This window comes from Bombina bombina, chromosome 3 (assembly GCF_027579735.1).
Source record: "Bombina bombina isolate aBomBom1 chromosome 3, aBomBom1.pri, whole genome shotgun sequence".
Lineage (NCBI taxonomy): Eukaryota > Metazoa > Chordata > Amphibia > Anura > Bombinatoridae > Bombina > Bombina bombina.
This window is the reverse complement of record NC_069501.1, coordinates 588,138,498-588,154,729: the sequence shown is the minus strand read 5'-3', so window position 1 is coordinate 588,154,729 and position 16,232 is coordinate 588,138,498. Positions and strand designations below refer to the sequence as shown.

Here is a 16,232-nt window from a genome sequence, read left to right as displayed (position 1 = left end):
GTGTTTGACACCTGCAAAGAGGATAACACTAAGTTAAAATCAACGTATCAAAGCCTAGCTGATGTCATCTGGTGAGCCAATGAGTGTAGCTACCAATCACCAGCTAGCTCCAATGTGTGCATTTCTGCTCCTGAGCCTACCTTGGTATGTTTTTCAAAAAAGAATATCAAGAAAATTAAGTAATTAAGTCTGAATCATGAGTTTAATTCCGACTTTCATGTCCTTTTTATAATTTTAATTTAAAATGTTGGATAGAAAGTCTATTTTCTTATACATAAGGCTCATGATTTAAATAAAACACATTTTTACTACATATCATTCACACTTCGGCCTAATTACTCTATTCTCCCAACTATAATGTTATTGGGGGAGAAAAAAAACCCCATAATGTATGTAAGAACTTACCTGGCAAGAGTCCATGAGCTAGTGACGTATGGGATATACATTCCTACCAGGAGGGGGCAAAGTTTCCCAAACCTCAAATGCCTATAAATACACCTGCCATCATACATATACCTCAGTTTAACATATAGCCAAATAGTGAGGTGTAAAAAGGAGTAAAAAAAGCATACAAAAAAAGAGGAATTAGAAAATAATATTATGCTGATACAAAAAAATATAACCACCAAAAACAGGGTGGGCCTCATGGACTCTTGCCATTATGAAAGAAATGAATTTATTAGGTAAGTTCTTACATAAATTATGTTTTCTTTCATGTAAATGGCAAGAGTCCATGAGCTAGTGACGTATGGGATAAAATTCCCAAGATGTGGAAGTCCACAGAAGAGTCACTAGAGAGGGAGAGATAAAATAAAAACAGCTATTTCCGCTGAGAAATTAAATCCACAAAATAAGTTCTTATAAACAGAAGAATCAAACTGAGACAGCTGCCTGAAGAACTTTTCTACCAAAGACTGCTTCAGAAGAAGCAAATAAATCAAAATGGTACAGATAAACCTTTATCCAAACCGTCTGGAAGAAACTGTAAAATTCTAGGAATTCTAAAAGAATGCTAAGAGAATTTATGAAAAGAACACCATGAAATATAAGCTTTCCACACCCGATAATAAATCTTCCTTGAAACAGACTTACAAGCCTGCAACATAGTATTGATCACTGAGTCAGAGAAACCTCTATGATTATGCACTAAACGTTCAATTTCCATACCTTCAAACTTAGTGGTTTGAGATCCTGATGGAAAAACGGCCCTTGAAACAGAAGGTCTGGCCTTAAAGGAAGTAATCAAGGTTGGCAACTGGACATCCGGAAAAGATCTGCATACCAAAACCTGTGAGACCATGCTGGTGCTATCAGAAACACATGCGATTGTTCCATTATGAACTTGGAGATCACCCTTGGAAGAAGAACTAGAGGCGAAAAAATAAAAGCAAGTTGGTAAGACCAAGGAACTGCTAACGCATCCACCGCGTGAGGATCCCTGGACCTGGAAAGGTATCTGGGAAGTTTCCCGTTTAGATGGGAAGCCATCAGATCTATTTCTGGAAGACCCCACATCTGTACAATCTGAAAAAACACACATCTGGATGGAGAGACCACTCCCCCGGATGCAAAGTCTGATGGCGGAGATAATCCGCTTCCCAATTGTCTACACCTGGGATATGAATCGCAGAAATTAGACAAAAGTTGGATTCCGCCCATAAAAGTATCCGTGATACTTCTTTCAGTTCTAAAGGACTGTGAGTCCCTCCCTGATGATTGACATATGCCACAGTTGTGATATTGTCTGTCTGAAAGCGAATTAAAACGTTCTCTCTTTAATAGAGTCCAAGCCTGAAGAGCCCTGAAAATAGCACAGAGTTCTAAGATATTGATTGGAAAACTTCGCCTCTAGAGGATACCAAACCCCTTGTGCTGTCAGAGACCCCCAGGCAGCTCCCCAACCTGAAAGACTTGCATCTGTTGAGACTACAGTCCAGGAAGGACGAACAAAAGAGGCCCCTTGAATAATAATACAATGATGGTCTAACCACCAAGTCATAGAGAGTAGAATGCTGGAATTTAAGAATATCAATTGTGATATCCGAGTATAATCCCTGCACCATTGATTCAGCATGCAAAGCTGCAGAGGTCTCATATGAAAACGAGCAAAGGGGATTGCGTCCGATGATGCAGTCATGAGACCTAAAACTTCCATGCACACTGAAGGAAATGATCGAGACTAAAGGTTTCGACAGGCTGAAACCAATTTCATTTGTCTCTTGTCTGTTAAAGACAGAGTCATGGACACTGAATCTATCGGGAAACCTAAAAAGGTGACTCTTGTCTGAGGAATCAAGAAACTCTTGGGTAAATTGATCCTCCGAACATGTCTTTGAAAAAAACAACACTAGTTGATTTGTGTGAGATTCTGCTAAATGAAAAGATTGAGCCAATACCAAAATATCATCCAAATAAGGAAACACCGCAATACCCTGGTCTCTGATTACAGATAGAAGGGCACCGAGAACCTTTGAGAAGATTCTTGGAGCTGTCGCTAGGCCAAATGAAAGAGCAACAAATTGGTAATGCTTGTCTAGAAAAGAGAATCTCAGAAACCAATAGTGATCTTGATGAATCGGAATGTGAAGATAAGCGTCCTGTAAGTCTATTGTGGACATGTAATGACCTTGCTGAACAAAAGGCAGAATAGTCCTTATAGTCACCATCTTGAAGGTTGGGACCCTTACAAAACAATTCAAAAACTTCAGATCCAGAACTGGTCTGAATGAATTCTTTCTTTGGGACAATGAATAGATTTGAATAAAAACCCAGACCCTGTTCCTGAAGTGGAACTGGTATAATCACCCCTGAAAACTTCAGATCTGAAACACACTTCAGAAAAGCCTGAGCTTTCACAGGATTTGTTGGAACGTGAGAGAGAAAGAATCTTCTCACAGGAGGTCTTATTCTGAAACCTATGCGATACCCTTCAGAAACAATGCTATGAATCCACTGATTCTGAACATAATCTGCCCAAATGTTTTGAAATAATTTCAATTTGCCCCCCACTAGTTGAACTGGATTGAGAGCCGCACCTTCATGCAGTTTTGGGGGCTGGCTTTGGTTTCTTATAAGGCTTTGATTTATTCCAACTTGAAGATGGCTTCCAATTGGAGCCAGAGTCCTTAGGGGAAGGAGTGGTTTTCTGTTCTCTATTCTGACGAAAGGAACAAAACCGATTAGAAGCTTTAGATTTACCCTTAGACTTTTTATCTTGGGGCAAAAAAACTCCCTTCCCCCCAGTGATAGTGGAAATAATAGAGTACAAATGAGAACCAAATAAATTATTACCCTGGAATGATAGAGATAGTAATCTAGATACCATGTTCGCATTCCATGATTTAAGCCATAAAGCTCTTCTAGCCAGAATAGCTAAAGACACAGATTTAACATTAATCTTGATGATATAAAAAATAGCATCACAGATAAAATGATTAGCATGATTAAGCAAACGAACAATGCTAGACAAATCAGGATCTGTTTCCTGATGTGTCAAGCTATCCTACCAAAAATTAATGCAGCCGCAACATCAGCCATAGAAATGGCAGGCCTGAGAATATAGCCAAAATGTAAATAAGCTTTCCTTAGATAAGATTCAATCTTTCTATCTAAAGGATCCTTAAAATAAGTACTATCTTCCATAGGAATAGTAGTACCTTTGGCAAGAGTAGAAATAGCCCCATCAACCTTAGGGACTTTTTCCCAAAACTCCAAATTAGCCACTGGTAAAGTATGTAACTTCTTAAACCTAGAAGAAGGATTAAAACAAGCACCAGATTAAGACCATTCTTTAGCAATCACATCAGAAACCGCACCTGGAACAGGAAAAACCTCAGGAGTAATCAAGAGGATCAGACTCCTCAATACCCAAAGTAACCAATACTTCTTTCAACAAAGACCAAATATATTCAATCTTAAAAAGATAAGAAGATTTATCAATTTCAATGTCTGAAGTAGGATCTTCTGAAGCAGAGAGATCCTCTTCAGGGAAGGATATTTCAGTATGTTGTCGGTCATCACAAATTTCATCAGTTTTATGAGAAGTTTAAAAAGACCTTTAACGTTTATTAGAAGGTGGAATAGCAGACATAGCCTTCTGTATTGCATCAGCAATAGAATTTTTCATATTAACAGGGATATCATGTACATTAGATGTTGAGGGAACAATAGGTGCTGTACTAATAGAAACATTATCGGCACACAAAAGCTTATAATGACAACAGTTACATCAGATACACTTTGCTTTGGTAGAACTGTGTTCAGGCAGCATGGTTCCTACAGTAGCTTCTGAGACAGGATTAGACTGAGACATCTTAAAAATGTAAAAGAAAAAATAACATTTAAACAAAATATCCAATTTCCACATATAGCAGTTTCAGGAATGGGAAAAAATGCATATGCTAAATAAGCAGAAAAGCAAACCGCATAGCCCTCTAGAATATAAAGAGAGCAAGGAGCATAAAGGAAGTGGGGTAATATAACCAAAAAAATATTTGGTGCCAAGTATGACGCACAATGCAAAGTGAAAATGTTTTGGCGCCAAACAACATCCAGAAATGATGCAACTCAGTGCATAACAAGCGCAACTTCACGCCAAACAAACTAACTTCAATAAAGACGCAGGAAATTACGAAATTTGCGACACCATAGACACAAGTTTGCGGCAAAAAAATGTTGTGCCAAAAATGTCGCAATAAATAACAGCATGTTGCACCCTCGCGAGCCTAGATTTGCCCGAAAATGTTAAGTAAAAAACAAATCAAATTGGAAAAGAAGACTAAACCCCAGGTACATTTTTTTTTTAAATAACTTCCTTAAACACGATTCTCATACTGAAACTGTTAGACTGCAAAGGGAAATACACATAGACCTGACTCATGGCAAATATAAGTAAATACATTTAAAACTTTATATTAATACATAAAGTGCCAAACATAGCTGAGAGTGTCTTAAATAATGATACATACTTTACACCCATCCACATATAGCAGATAGCCAAACCAGTATTGAAACAGTATCAGCAGAGGTAATGGTATATAAGAGTATATTGTCAATCTGAAAAGGGAGGTAGGAGATGAATCCCTACGACCGATAACAGAGAACCCTTGAAAAGATTCCCAGTGAGGGAAACAATAAAATCAATAAGCGATACTCTCTTCACATCCCTCTGACAAACACTGTACTCTGAGAGGAATTGGGCTTCAGAATGCTTAGAAGCGCTTATCATAGAAGAAATCATAAAAATCAAGCAAGCTTACTTCACCACCTCCATAGGAGGCAAAGTTTGTAAAACTGAAGTATTTGTCTGGTGGGAGGTGTATTTATAGGCATTTGAGGTTTGGGAAACTTTGCCCCCTCCTGGTAGGAATGTATATCCCATACGTCACTAGCTCATGGACTCTTGCCATTTACATGAAAGAAAGAAGCAATTACATTATACTTCCTAATAAGGACCCTAGTGTACTTTTCAGTTAATAAAGCCAAGTCTGAAACTATCTTTTATAAAAAGTGCAAGAATAGAGCAAGTCATAATCTTAAAGCGATACTGAACCCACATTTTTTCTTTACTGATTCAGATAGAGCATGCAATTTTGAGCAACTTTCTAATTTACAACTATTATCAATTTTTCTTTGTTCCTTTGGTATCTTTATTTGAAAAGCAGTAATGTAAGCTTAGGAGCCGGCCCATCTTTGGATCAGAACCTGGGTTATGCTTGCTTATTGGTGGCTAAATGTAGCCACCAATCAGTAAGCGCTACCCAGGTTGCTGTATAAAAATGGCCCAGCTCCTAAGGTTACACTCCTGCTTTTTCAAATAAAGATACCAAGAGCACAAAGAAAAATGATAATAGGAATAAATTAGAAAGTTGCTTAAAATAGCTTGCTCTATCTAAACCATGAAAGAAAAAAAAAAAAATGGGTTAAGTATCCCTTTAAGCAGAGTAGTAGGTTCAGAAGCAAAGTGCAGAAATATAGACTGATTCATGACATATTCTTCAAACAGAGGAAATATGGGCAGACTGAATGAATCTTCTGATTCTTATCTGCCGTCACATTTTGTGTTTCCATGTCAATGTAATAAATTAGTTCCTTCATACTTGAAGTGCAACAATATTCCGGGCTAGATTGTATATGGTATCATGCCTACGTTGAATAAATAAATATAAGACTTTAAAGGTGCCACCTATTCCTGTCAGCTTTAGCTTGGACACCACCAAATGAAAGAGACAGACCTGGACTGCAGGCACTAAGCAGCAGATTCTGCTATGAGGGCATTGTGGGTCAATCTCGCAAGCCAGCTCATCCAATTGCTGCTTCTTACACTCTCTGCCACCTCTAAGTTGGTGAATAGAAATCACCCTGAACACTTACGTAAGTACTTGTGCAATAGCATATACAGGCAGTGGATGTACAGTGTCCGCTGCAAAGTCAGGTAATCCCAAGTCAGGATCCATGTCCACTTGCGGCTTAGTACATGCACATTCATTTGAAGTATTGCACAATCTGCCAACATAAATACAAAAATGCAAAGCTTGTGTGTACCGGCCTAACAAATAAAACATAATTTATGTAAGAACTTACCTGATAAATTCATTTCTTTCATATTGGCAAGAGTCCATGAGCTAGTGACATATGGGATATACAATCCTGCCAGGAGGGGCAAAGTTTCCCAAACCTCAAAATGCCTATAAATACACCCCTCACCACACCCACAATTCAGTTTAATGAATAGCCAAGCAGTGGGGTGATAAAGAAAGGAGTAGAAAGCATCAACAAAGGAAATTTGGAAATAATTGTGCTTTATACAAAAAATCATAACCACCATAAAAAGGGTGGGCCTCATGGACTCTTGCCAATATGAAAGAAATGAATTCATCAGGTAAGTTCTTACATAAATTATGTTTTCTTTCATGTAATTGGCAAGAGTCCATGAGCTAGTGACATATGGGATATCAATACCCAAGATGTGGAGTCTTCCACTCAAGAGTCACTAGAGAGGGAGGGACTAAAACAAAAACAGCCATATTCCGCTGAGAAAATAATCCACAACCCAAAAATAAGTTTATTTTCACTTTTGAAAGAAAAACAAAAAACAAATAAAAAAGCAGAAGAATCAAACTGAAACAGCTGCCTGAAGAACTTTTCTACCAAAAACTGCTTCCAAAGAAGCAAATACATCAAAATGGTAGAATTTAGTAAATGTATGCAAAGAGGACCAAGTGGCTGCTTTGCAAATCTGATCAACTGAAGCTTCATTCTTAAAAGCCCATGAAGTGGAGACTGATCTAGTAGAATGAGCTGTAATTCTCTGAGGCAGGGTTTGACCCGACTCCAAATAAGCTTGATGAATCAAAAGTTTCAACCAAGAAGCCAAGGAAATAGCAGAAGCTTTCTGACCTTTCCTAGGACCAGAAAATAGTCTTCCTGAAATTTTTAGTAGCTTCCACATAATATTTCAAAGCTCTTACCACATCCAAAGAATGTAATGATCTCTCCAGAGAATTCTTAGGATTAGGACATAAAGAAGGGACAACAATTTCTCTACTAATGTTGTTAGAATTCACAACCTTAGGTAAAAATTGAAAAGAAGTCTGCAAAACTGCCTTATCCTGATGAAAAATCAGAAAAGGAGACTCACAAGAAAGAGCAGATAGCTCAGAAACTCTTCTAGCAGAAGAGATAGCCAAAAGGAACAACACTTTCCAAGAAAGTAGTTTAATGTCCAAAGAATGCATAGGTTCAAATGGAGGAGCCTGTAAAGCCCTCAGAACCAAATTAAGACTCCAAGGAGGAGAAATTGACTTAATGACAGGCTTAATATGAACTAAAGCCTGTACAAAACAGTGTATATCAGGAAGTATAGCAATCTTTCTGTGAAATAAAACAGAAAGAGCGGAGATTTGTCCTTTCAAGGAACTTGCAGACAAACCCTTATCCAAACCATCCTGAAGAAACTGCAAAATTCTAGGAATTCTAAAAGAATGCCAGGAGAATTTATGAGAAGAACACCATGAAATGTAAGTCTTCCAAACTCTATAATAAATCTTTCTAGAGACAGATTTACGAGCTTGTAACATAGTATTAATTACTGAATCAGAGAAACCTCTATGACTTAGAACTAAGCGTTCAATTTCCATACCTTCAAATTTAATGATTTGAGATCCTGATGGAAAAACGGACCTTGAGATAGTAGGTCCGGCCGTAACGGAAGTGGCCAAGGCGGGCAACTGGACATCCGAACCAGATCCGCATACCAAAACCTGTGTGGCCATGCTGGAGCCACCAGCAACACAAAAGACTGTTCCATGATGATTTTGGAAATCACTCTTGGAAGGTGAACTAGAGGCGGGAAGATGTAAGCAGGTTGATAACACCAAGGAAGTGTCAGCGCATCCACTGCTTCCGCCTGAACATCCCTGGACCTGGACAGGTATCTGGGAAGTTTCTTGTTTAGATGAGAGGCCATGAGATCTATCTCTGGAAGCCCCCACATCTGAACAATCTGAGAAAATACATCTGGATCGAGAGACCACTCCCCTGGATGTAAAGTCTGGCGGCTGAGATAATCCGCCTCCCAATTGTCTACACCTGGGATATGTACCGCAGCTTAGACAGGAGCTGGATTCCGCCCAAGCAAGTATCCGAGATACTTCTTTCATAGCTTGGGGACTGTGAGTCCCACCCTGATGATTGACATAAGCCACAGTTGTGATATTGTCTGTCTGAAAACAAATTAATGGTTCTCTCTTTAGCAGAGGCCAGAACTGAAGAGCCCTGAGAATTGCACGGAGTTCTAAAATATTTATACGTAATCTCGCCTCTTGAGATTTCCAAACCCCTTGTGCTGTCAGAGACCCCCAAACAGCTCCCCAACCTGAAAGACTCGCATCTGTTGTGATCACAGTCCAGGTTGGGCGAACAAAAGAAGCCCCTTGAACCAAACGATGGTGATCTATCCACCATGTCAGAGAGTGTCGTACATTGGGATTCAAGGATATTAATTGTGATATCTTTGTATAATCCCTGCACCATTGATTCAGCATACAAAGCTGTAGAGGTCTCATGTGAAAACGAGCAAAGGGGATTGCGTCCGATGCTGCAGTCATGAGACCTAAAACTTCCATGCACATAGCCACTGAAGGGAATGACTGAGACTGAAGGAGCCGACATGCTGCGACCAATTTTAAACGTCTCTTGTCTGTTAGAGACAGAGTCATGGACACTGAATCTATCTGGAAGCCTAAAAAGGTGACCCTTGTCTGAGGAATCAAGAAACTTTTTGGTAAATTGATCCTCCAACCATGTTTCCGAAGAAACAACACTAGTTGATTTGTGTGAGATTCTGCAGTATGTAAAGACTGAGCTAGTACCAAGATATCGTCCAAATAAGGAAACACCGCAATACCCTGTTCTCTGATTACAAATAGTAGGGCACCCAGAACATTTGAAAAGATTCTTGGAGCTGTTGCTAGGCCAAATGGAAGAGCAACAAATTGGTAATGCTTGTCTAGAAAAGAGAATCTCAGAAACTGAGAGTGTTCTGGATGAATCGGAATATGAAGGTATGCAAGTCTATTGTGGACATATAATGTCCTTGCTGAACAAAAGGCAGAATAGTCCTTATAGTCACCATCTTGAAAGTTGGTACTCTTACATAACGATTAAAAATTTTCAGATCCAGAACTGGTCTGAACAAATTTTCTTTCTTTGGTACAATGAATAGGTTTGAATAAAACCCCAAACCTTGTTCCTGAGGAGGAACTGGCATGATTACCCCTGAAGACTCCAGGTCTGAAACACACTTTAGAAAAGCCTGTGCTTTTACTGGATTTACAGGAATGTGTGAGAGAAAAAAATCTTCTCACAGGAGGTCTTAATTTGAATCCTATTCGATACCCTTGAGAGACAATGCTCTGAATCCAATGATTTTGGACAGATTTTATCCAAAAATCCTTGAAAAACCTTAATCTGCCCCCTACCAGCTGAGCTGGAATGAGGGCCGCACCTTCATGCAGACTTAGGGGCAGACTTTGGTTTCCTAAATGGCTTGGATTTATTCCAATTTGAGGAAGGCTTCCAACTGGAAGCAGATTCCTTGGGAGGAGGATTGAGTTTTTGTTCCTTATTCTGACGAAAGGAACGAAAACGGTTAGAAGCCTTAGATTTACCCTTAGGTTTTTTATCCTGAGGCAAAAAAACTCCTTTTCCTCCAGTGATAGTTGAAATAATAGAATCCAACTGAGAACCAAATAAATTATTACCTTGGAAAGAAAGAGATAGTAATCTAGATTTAGATGTCATATCAGCATTCCAAGATTTAAGCCACAAAGCTCTTCTAGCTAATACAGCTAAAGACATGGATCTAACATCAATTTTGATAATATCAAAAATGGCATCACAAATAAAATGATTAGCATGTTGCAGTAAGCGAACAATGCTAGATATGTCAGAATCCAATTCATGTTGCGCTAAATTTTCCAACCAGAAAGTTGATGCAGCCGCAACATCACCCAAAGAAATAGCAGGTCTGAGAAGATGACCTGAATATAAATAGGCCTTCCTTAGATAAGATTCAAGCTTCCTATCTAAAGGATCCTTAAAGGAAGTGCTATCTTCCATAGGAATAGTGGTACGTATAGCAAGAGTAGAAATAGCCCCATCAACTTTGGGGATCTTTTCCCAAAAACTCTATAGATTTTGCTGGTAAAGGATACAATCTCTTAAACCTTGAAGAAGGAATAAAGGAAGTACCTGGCTTATTCCATTCCCTAGAAATCATATCAGAAATAGCCTCATGAATGGGAAAAACACCTGGGGAAACCACAGGAGGTTTAAAAACAGCATTTAAACGTTTATTAGACTGAACGTCAATAGGACTGGTTACCTCAATATCCAAAGTAATTAACACTTCTTTTAATAAAGAACACATATACTCCATTTTAAATAAATAAGTAGATTTGTCAGTGTCAATATCTGAGGAAGGATCTTCTGTTTCAGATAGATCCTCAGCAGAATAGGATGAATTATTATGTTGTTGGTCATTTGAAATTTCATCAGCTAAATGAGAAGTTTTAAAAGACCTTTTACGTTTATTAGAAGGTGGAAATGCAGACAAAGCCTTCATAATAGATTCAGAAACAAATTCTTTAAAATTTACAGGTATATCATGCACATTAGAAGTTGAAGGAACTGCAACTGGCAATGTACTATTACTGATAGAAACACTATCTGCATGTAAAAGTTTATCATGACAACTATTACAAATGACATTCGGTGGAATAATTTCTACAATTTTACAACAAATGCACTTAGCTTTGGTAGAACCGATGTCAGGCAGCAATGTTCCAGCAGAAACTTCAGAGACAGGATCGGATTGGGACATCTTGCTCAATGTAAAAGAAAAAACAACATATAAAGCAAAATTATCTATTTCCTTAAATGACAGTTTCAGGAATGGGAAAAAATGCAAAAGCATAGGCCTCTTGATAGAGAAGAAAGCAGGAGGCAAACATGAATGGGGTATTGAAATAATGAAAAAAATTTGGCGCCAAGTATGACGCACAACATAACGTAAACTTTTTTGGCGCCAAAAATGACCGGAAATGACACACTTGCGTCACTAATGACGCCGCCGTGTGAAAGGTCTCGGCATCACGTATGACGCCGGAAATGACGAAGTTGCGTCATAAACGTATTTGTTTCGCACCAAAAAAAGTTCGCGCCAAAAATGACGCAATAAAGTCTAGCATTTGACGCACCCGCGGGCCTAACACCCGCAATTGCAAAAAGTAGTCAAATTGAAAAAAAGACTAAACCCCAGGTAAGAAAAAAAATTTCTTAAAGTGTTTACATTCCCAAATATGAAACTGACAGTCTACAGAAGGAAATACATGAACCTGACTCATGGCAAATATAAGTACAATACATATATTTAGAACTTTATATAATTGCATAAAGTGCCAAACCATAGCTGAGAGTGTCTTAAGTAATAAAAACATACTTACCCAAAGACACCCATCCACACATAGCAGATAGCCAAACCAGTACTAAAACAGTTATTAGTAGAGGTAATGGTAAATTGAGAGTATATTGTCGATCTGAAAAGGGAGGTAGGAGATGAATCTCTACGACCGATAACAGAGAACCTATGAAATAGACCCCCGTTAGGGAAATCATCGTATTCAAATAAGTGATACTCCCTTCACGTCCCTCTGACATTCGCTGTACTCTGAGAGGAATCGGGATTCAACAATGCTGAGAAGCGCATATCAAAGTAGAAATCTTAGCACAAACTTACTTCACCACCTCCATAGGAGGCAAAGTTTGTAAAACTGAATTGTGGGTGTGGTGAGGGGTGTATTTATAGGCATTTTGAGGTTTGGGAAACTTTGCCCCTCCTGGTAGGATTGTATATCCCATATGTCACTAGCTCATGGACTCTTACCAATTACATGAAAGAAATAAGGTATCAGTATTAGACCTGCAAGAATGTGTTTGCCATAGTAATTTATACAATGAATAATGGATGTAAACTCATTTTGTCTGAACTTCTTTCATCAACTAAATAAATTTAATTAATTAACCAAACAAGCCAATGAACTAATTAAAAAATCTGTTTGTGAAGTTTCCCCTATCTATCAAATAGAGAAAATAATATATATTTTGTATTTGTCCATTGGTTTGTTTAGTTAATGGACTTATTTTAGACAAAATTATTTAAATTCATTGTTCGTTTTGCAAATGAATAAGGCAAATTAATTTTTACACGTTTAATTAGTAGAGGTGAGAAGCAGACTGACCAGCCAATAGGAAGTAGGTTAGTTGAGGTAATTAAAGCAAGATGGTTGTAAAGGCCTGGCTCATACTCACTAAATATTTTGACTTGGCTGTATTGCAGTTAAAGGGACATAAAACCAAAAATATTGATTTTTTTATGGTGGATACAATTTTAAACAACTTTCCAGTTTACTTCTTTTAGCAAATGTGCATAATTCTCTTGGTATTCTTTGCTGAAGTAGCTGCAGTGCACTTCTGGTAGCTAGATGAACACAACAGGTGAACCAATGAAAAGAGGCATATATTTGCAGCCATCAATCAGCAGCGAGCTCCCAGTACTGCATTGCTGTTCCTGAACTAACCTATGCATATTTTTCAACAAAGGATAACAAGATAATGAAGCTAATAGATAAGTAAATTGAAAAGTTAATTAAATTGCATGATCTATTGTAATCTAGAAGGTTTGAAGGGACAGTCTACACCAGAAGATTTTTTGCTTTAAAAGATAGATAATCCCTTTATTACCCATTCCCCAGTTTTGCACAACCATTACTATTATATTAATGCACTTTTTACCTCTATGAACACCATGTATCTAAGCATTTTCTGACAGCCCCTGATCACATGACTTTGTATTTATTTTCTTTTGACTTATATTTTAGCCAATTCGTGCAGTATCATTTACAATTCCATGGGCGTCAGCACAATGTTATCTATATGGCCCACATGAACTAGCAGTCTCCTGTTGTGAAAAGCTAATAAAAAAGCATGTGATAAAAGGCTGTCTTTAAAGACTTAGAAACAGGCAGAAATTTAGAGGTTTAAAGGTTACAAAGTATATTAATATAACAATGTTGGTTGTGTAATGCTGGGGAATGAGTAGTAAAGGTGTTATCTATCTGTTTAAACAATAACAATTTTAGTGTTGACTGTCCCTTTAATGTTGACCTACATTATATTGCATTACCGGACTTTCTTAAAATAAAACCTAAAAGAATATTACAATTGTCTTAACAGCTGCCTACTTAAAGGGACAGTCAAGTCCAAAAAAAAACATTTAATGATTCAAATCGGGCATGTAATTTTAAACAACTTTCCAATTTACATTTATCACCAATTTTGCTTTGCTTTCTTGGTATTCTTAGTTGAAAGCTAAACGTAGGAGGTTCATAGGCTAATTTCTTTGACCTTGAAGGCCGCCTCTAATCTGAAAGCATTTTGACAGTTTTTCACCACTAGAGGGCATTAGTTCATGTGTTTCACATAGATAACATTGAGCTCACGCATGTGAATTTACCGATAAGTGAGCACTGATTGGCTAAAATACAAGTCTGTCAAATGAACTGAAATAAGGGGGCAGTCTGCAGATGCTTAGATACAAGGTAATTACAGAGGTAAAACGTGTATTATTATAACTGTGTTTGTTATGCAAAACTGGGGAATGAGTAATAAAGGGATAATCTATCTTTTTAAACAACAAAAATTCTGGTGTTGACTGACCCTTTAATAAAAAACTAAATGTATGCTTAACTGATAAATGTATTTCTTTCTTGACACGATGAGTCCACGGATCATCTAATTACTATTGGGATATTCACCTCCTGGCCAGCAGGAGGCGGCAAAGAGCACCACAGCAAAGCTGTTAAATTTCACCTCCCTTCTATCCAACCCCAGTCATTCGACCAAAGTAAAGGAGAGAAAGAAAGCAACAAGGTGCAGAGGTGCCTGGGGTCTATAACATAACAAAAAATATCCTGTCATCAAAAACAGGGCGGGCCGTGGACTCATTGTGTCAAGAAATAAATAAATTTATCAGGTAAGCATAAATTTAATTTTCTTTCTAATGACACGATGAGTCTACGGATCATCTAATTACTATTGAGAATCAATACCCAAGCTAGAGGACACAGATGATAAGGGAGGGACAAGACAGGGGACCTAAACAGAAGGCACCACTGCTTGAAGAACCTTTCTCCCAAAGGAAGCCTCCGCCAAGGCAAAAGTATCAAACTTATAGAATTTTGAAAAAGTATGTAGAGAGGATCAAGTTGCAGCCTTGCAAATCTGTTCTACAGAAGCTTAATTTTTGAATGCCCAGGAAGAGGAAACAACCCTCGTAGAATGAGCCGTAACCTTCTCAGGAGGCTGCTGTCCAGCAGTTTCATAGGCAAAGCGAATTATACTTTTCAGCCACAAAGAAAAAGAAGTAGCCATAGCTTTCTGCCCCTTACGTTTCCGAGAAAAAACTACAAACAGAGCAGAAGACTGATGAAAATCCTTAGTCGCCTGTAAATAGAATTTCAGAGCACGAACCACATCTAGGTTGTGCAGAAGACGTTCCTTATGAAAAGAAGGATTATGACATAAAGAAGGAACAACAATCTCCTGATTAAAGTTCCGATCTGAAACTACTTTAGGAAGAAAACCCAATTTAGTATGTAAAACAACCTTATCCGAGTGAAAGATAAGATAGGGAGACTCATGCTGTAAAGCCGAGAGTTCAGAGACTCTACGAGCAGAAGAAATAGCAACAAGGAACAAAAACTTCCAAGATAATAACTTAATATCTAAGGGATGCATAAGTTCAAAAGGAGCCTGCTGAAGAACCTTAAGAACAAGATTAAGACTCCAGAGAGGAGTAACAGGTTTGAACACAGGCCTGATTCTGACCAAGGCCTGACAGAACGATTGAACACCTGGTACCTCTGCCAGACGTTGATGTAACAAAATAGATAAGGCAGAAATTTGACCTTTCAAGGAGCTTGCCGATAACCCCTTCTCCAAACCCTCTTGGAGAAAAGATAAAATCCTTGGAATCCGAACTTTACTCTAAGTGTAGCCTTTGGAATCGCACCAATACAGATATTTACGCGAAATCTTATGGTAAATTTTCCTGGTAACAGGCTTGCGAGCCTGAATCTTAGTCTCAATGACCTGATCTGAAAAACCACGCTTAGATAAAATTAAGTGTTCAATCTCCAAGCAGTCAGCTTCAGAGAAACTAGATTTGGATGAAGGAAGGGCCCTTGAAGGAGAAGGTCCTTTCTTAGAGAAAGTTTCCAAGGAGGGAGAGATGACATCTCCACTAGGTCGGCATATCAAATCCTGCAAGACCACGCCGGAGCAATGACAATCACCAATGCCTTCTCTTGCTTGATCCGAGCATGGACCCGAGGAAGGAGAGCGAACGGATGAAATAGGTATGCAAGATTGAAATTGCAAGGAACTGCCAGAGCATCTTTCAGAACCGCCGGAGGGTCCCTGGACCTCAACCCGTACCTCGGGAGCTTGGCATTCTGACGAGATGCCATGAGATCTAGATCCAGCTGTCCTCATTTGAGAATCAAGTTAAAAAAAAAAAATTACAGATGCAATTCAACTCTTTCATGGCCAAAGAACACCGAGTTCCACCCTGATGGTTGATGTAAGCCACTGAGGTTATGCTGTCAGACTGA

The 16,232-nt window shown here is 38.4% G+C and overlaps 1 protein-coding gene across 4 annotated transcripts in view; it reads right to left on the bottom strand.

Moving 5' to 3' along the window:
• Nucleotides 1–16,232, bottom strand: part of INPP5B (inositol polyphosphate-5-phosphatase B) — a 406,727-nt gene that overhangs the window by 12,546 nt on the left and 377,949 nt on the right. The window lies entirely within an intron of this gene.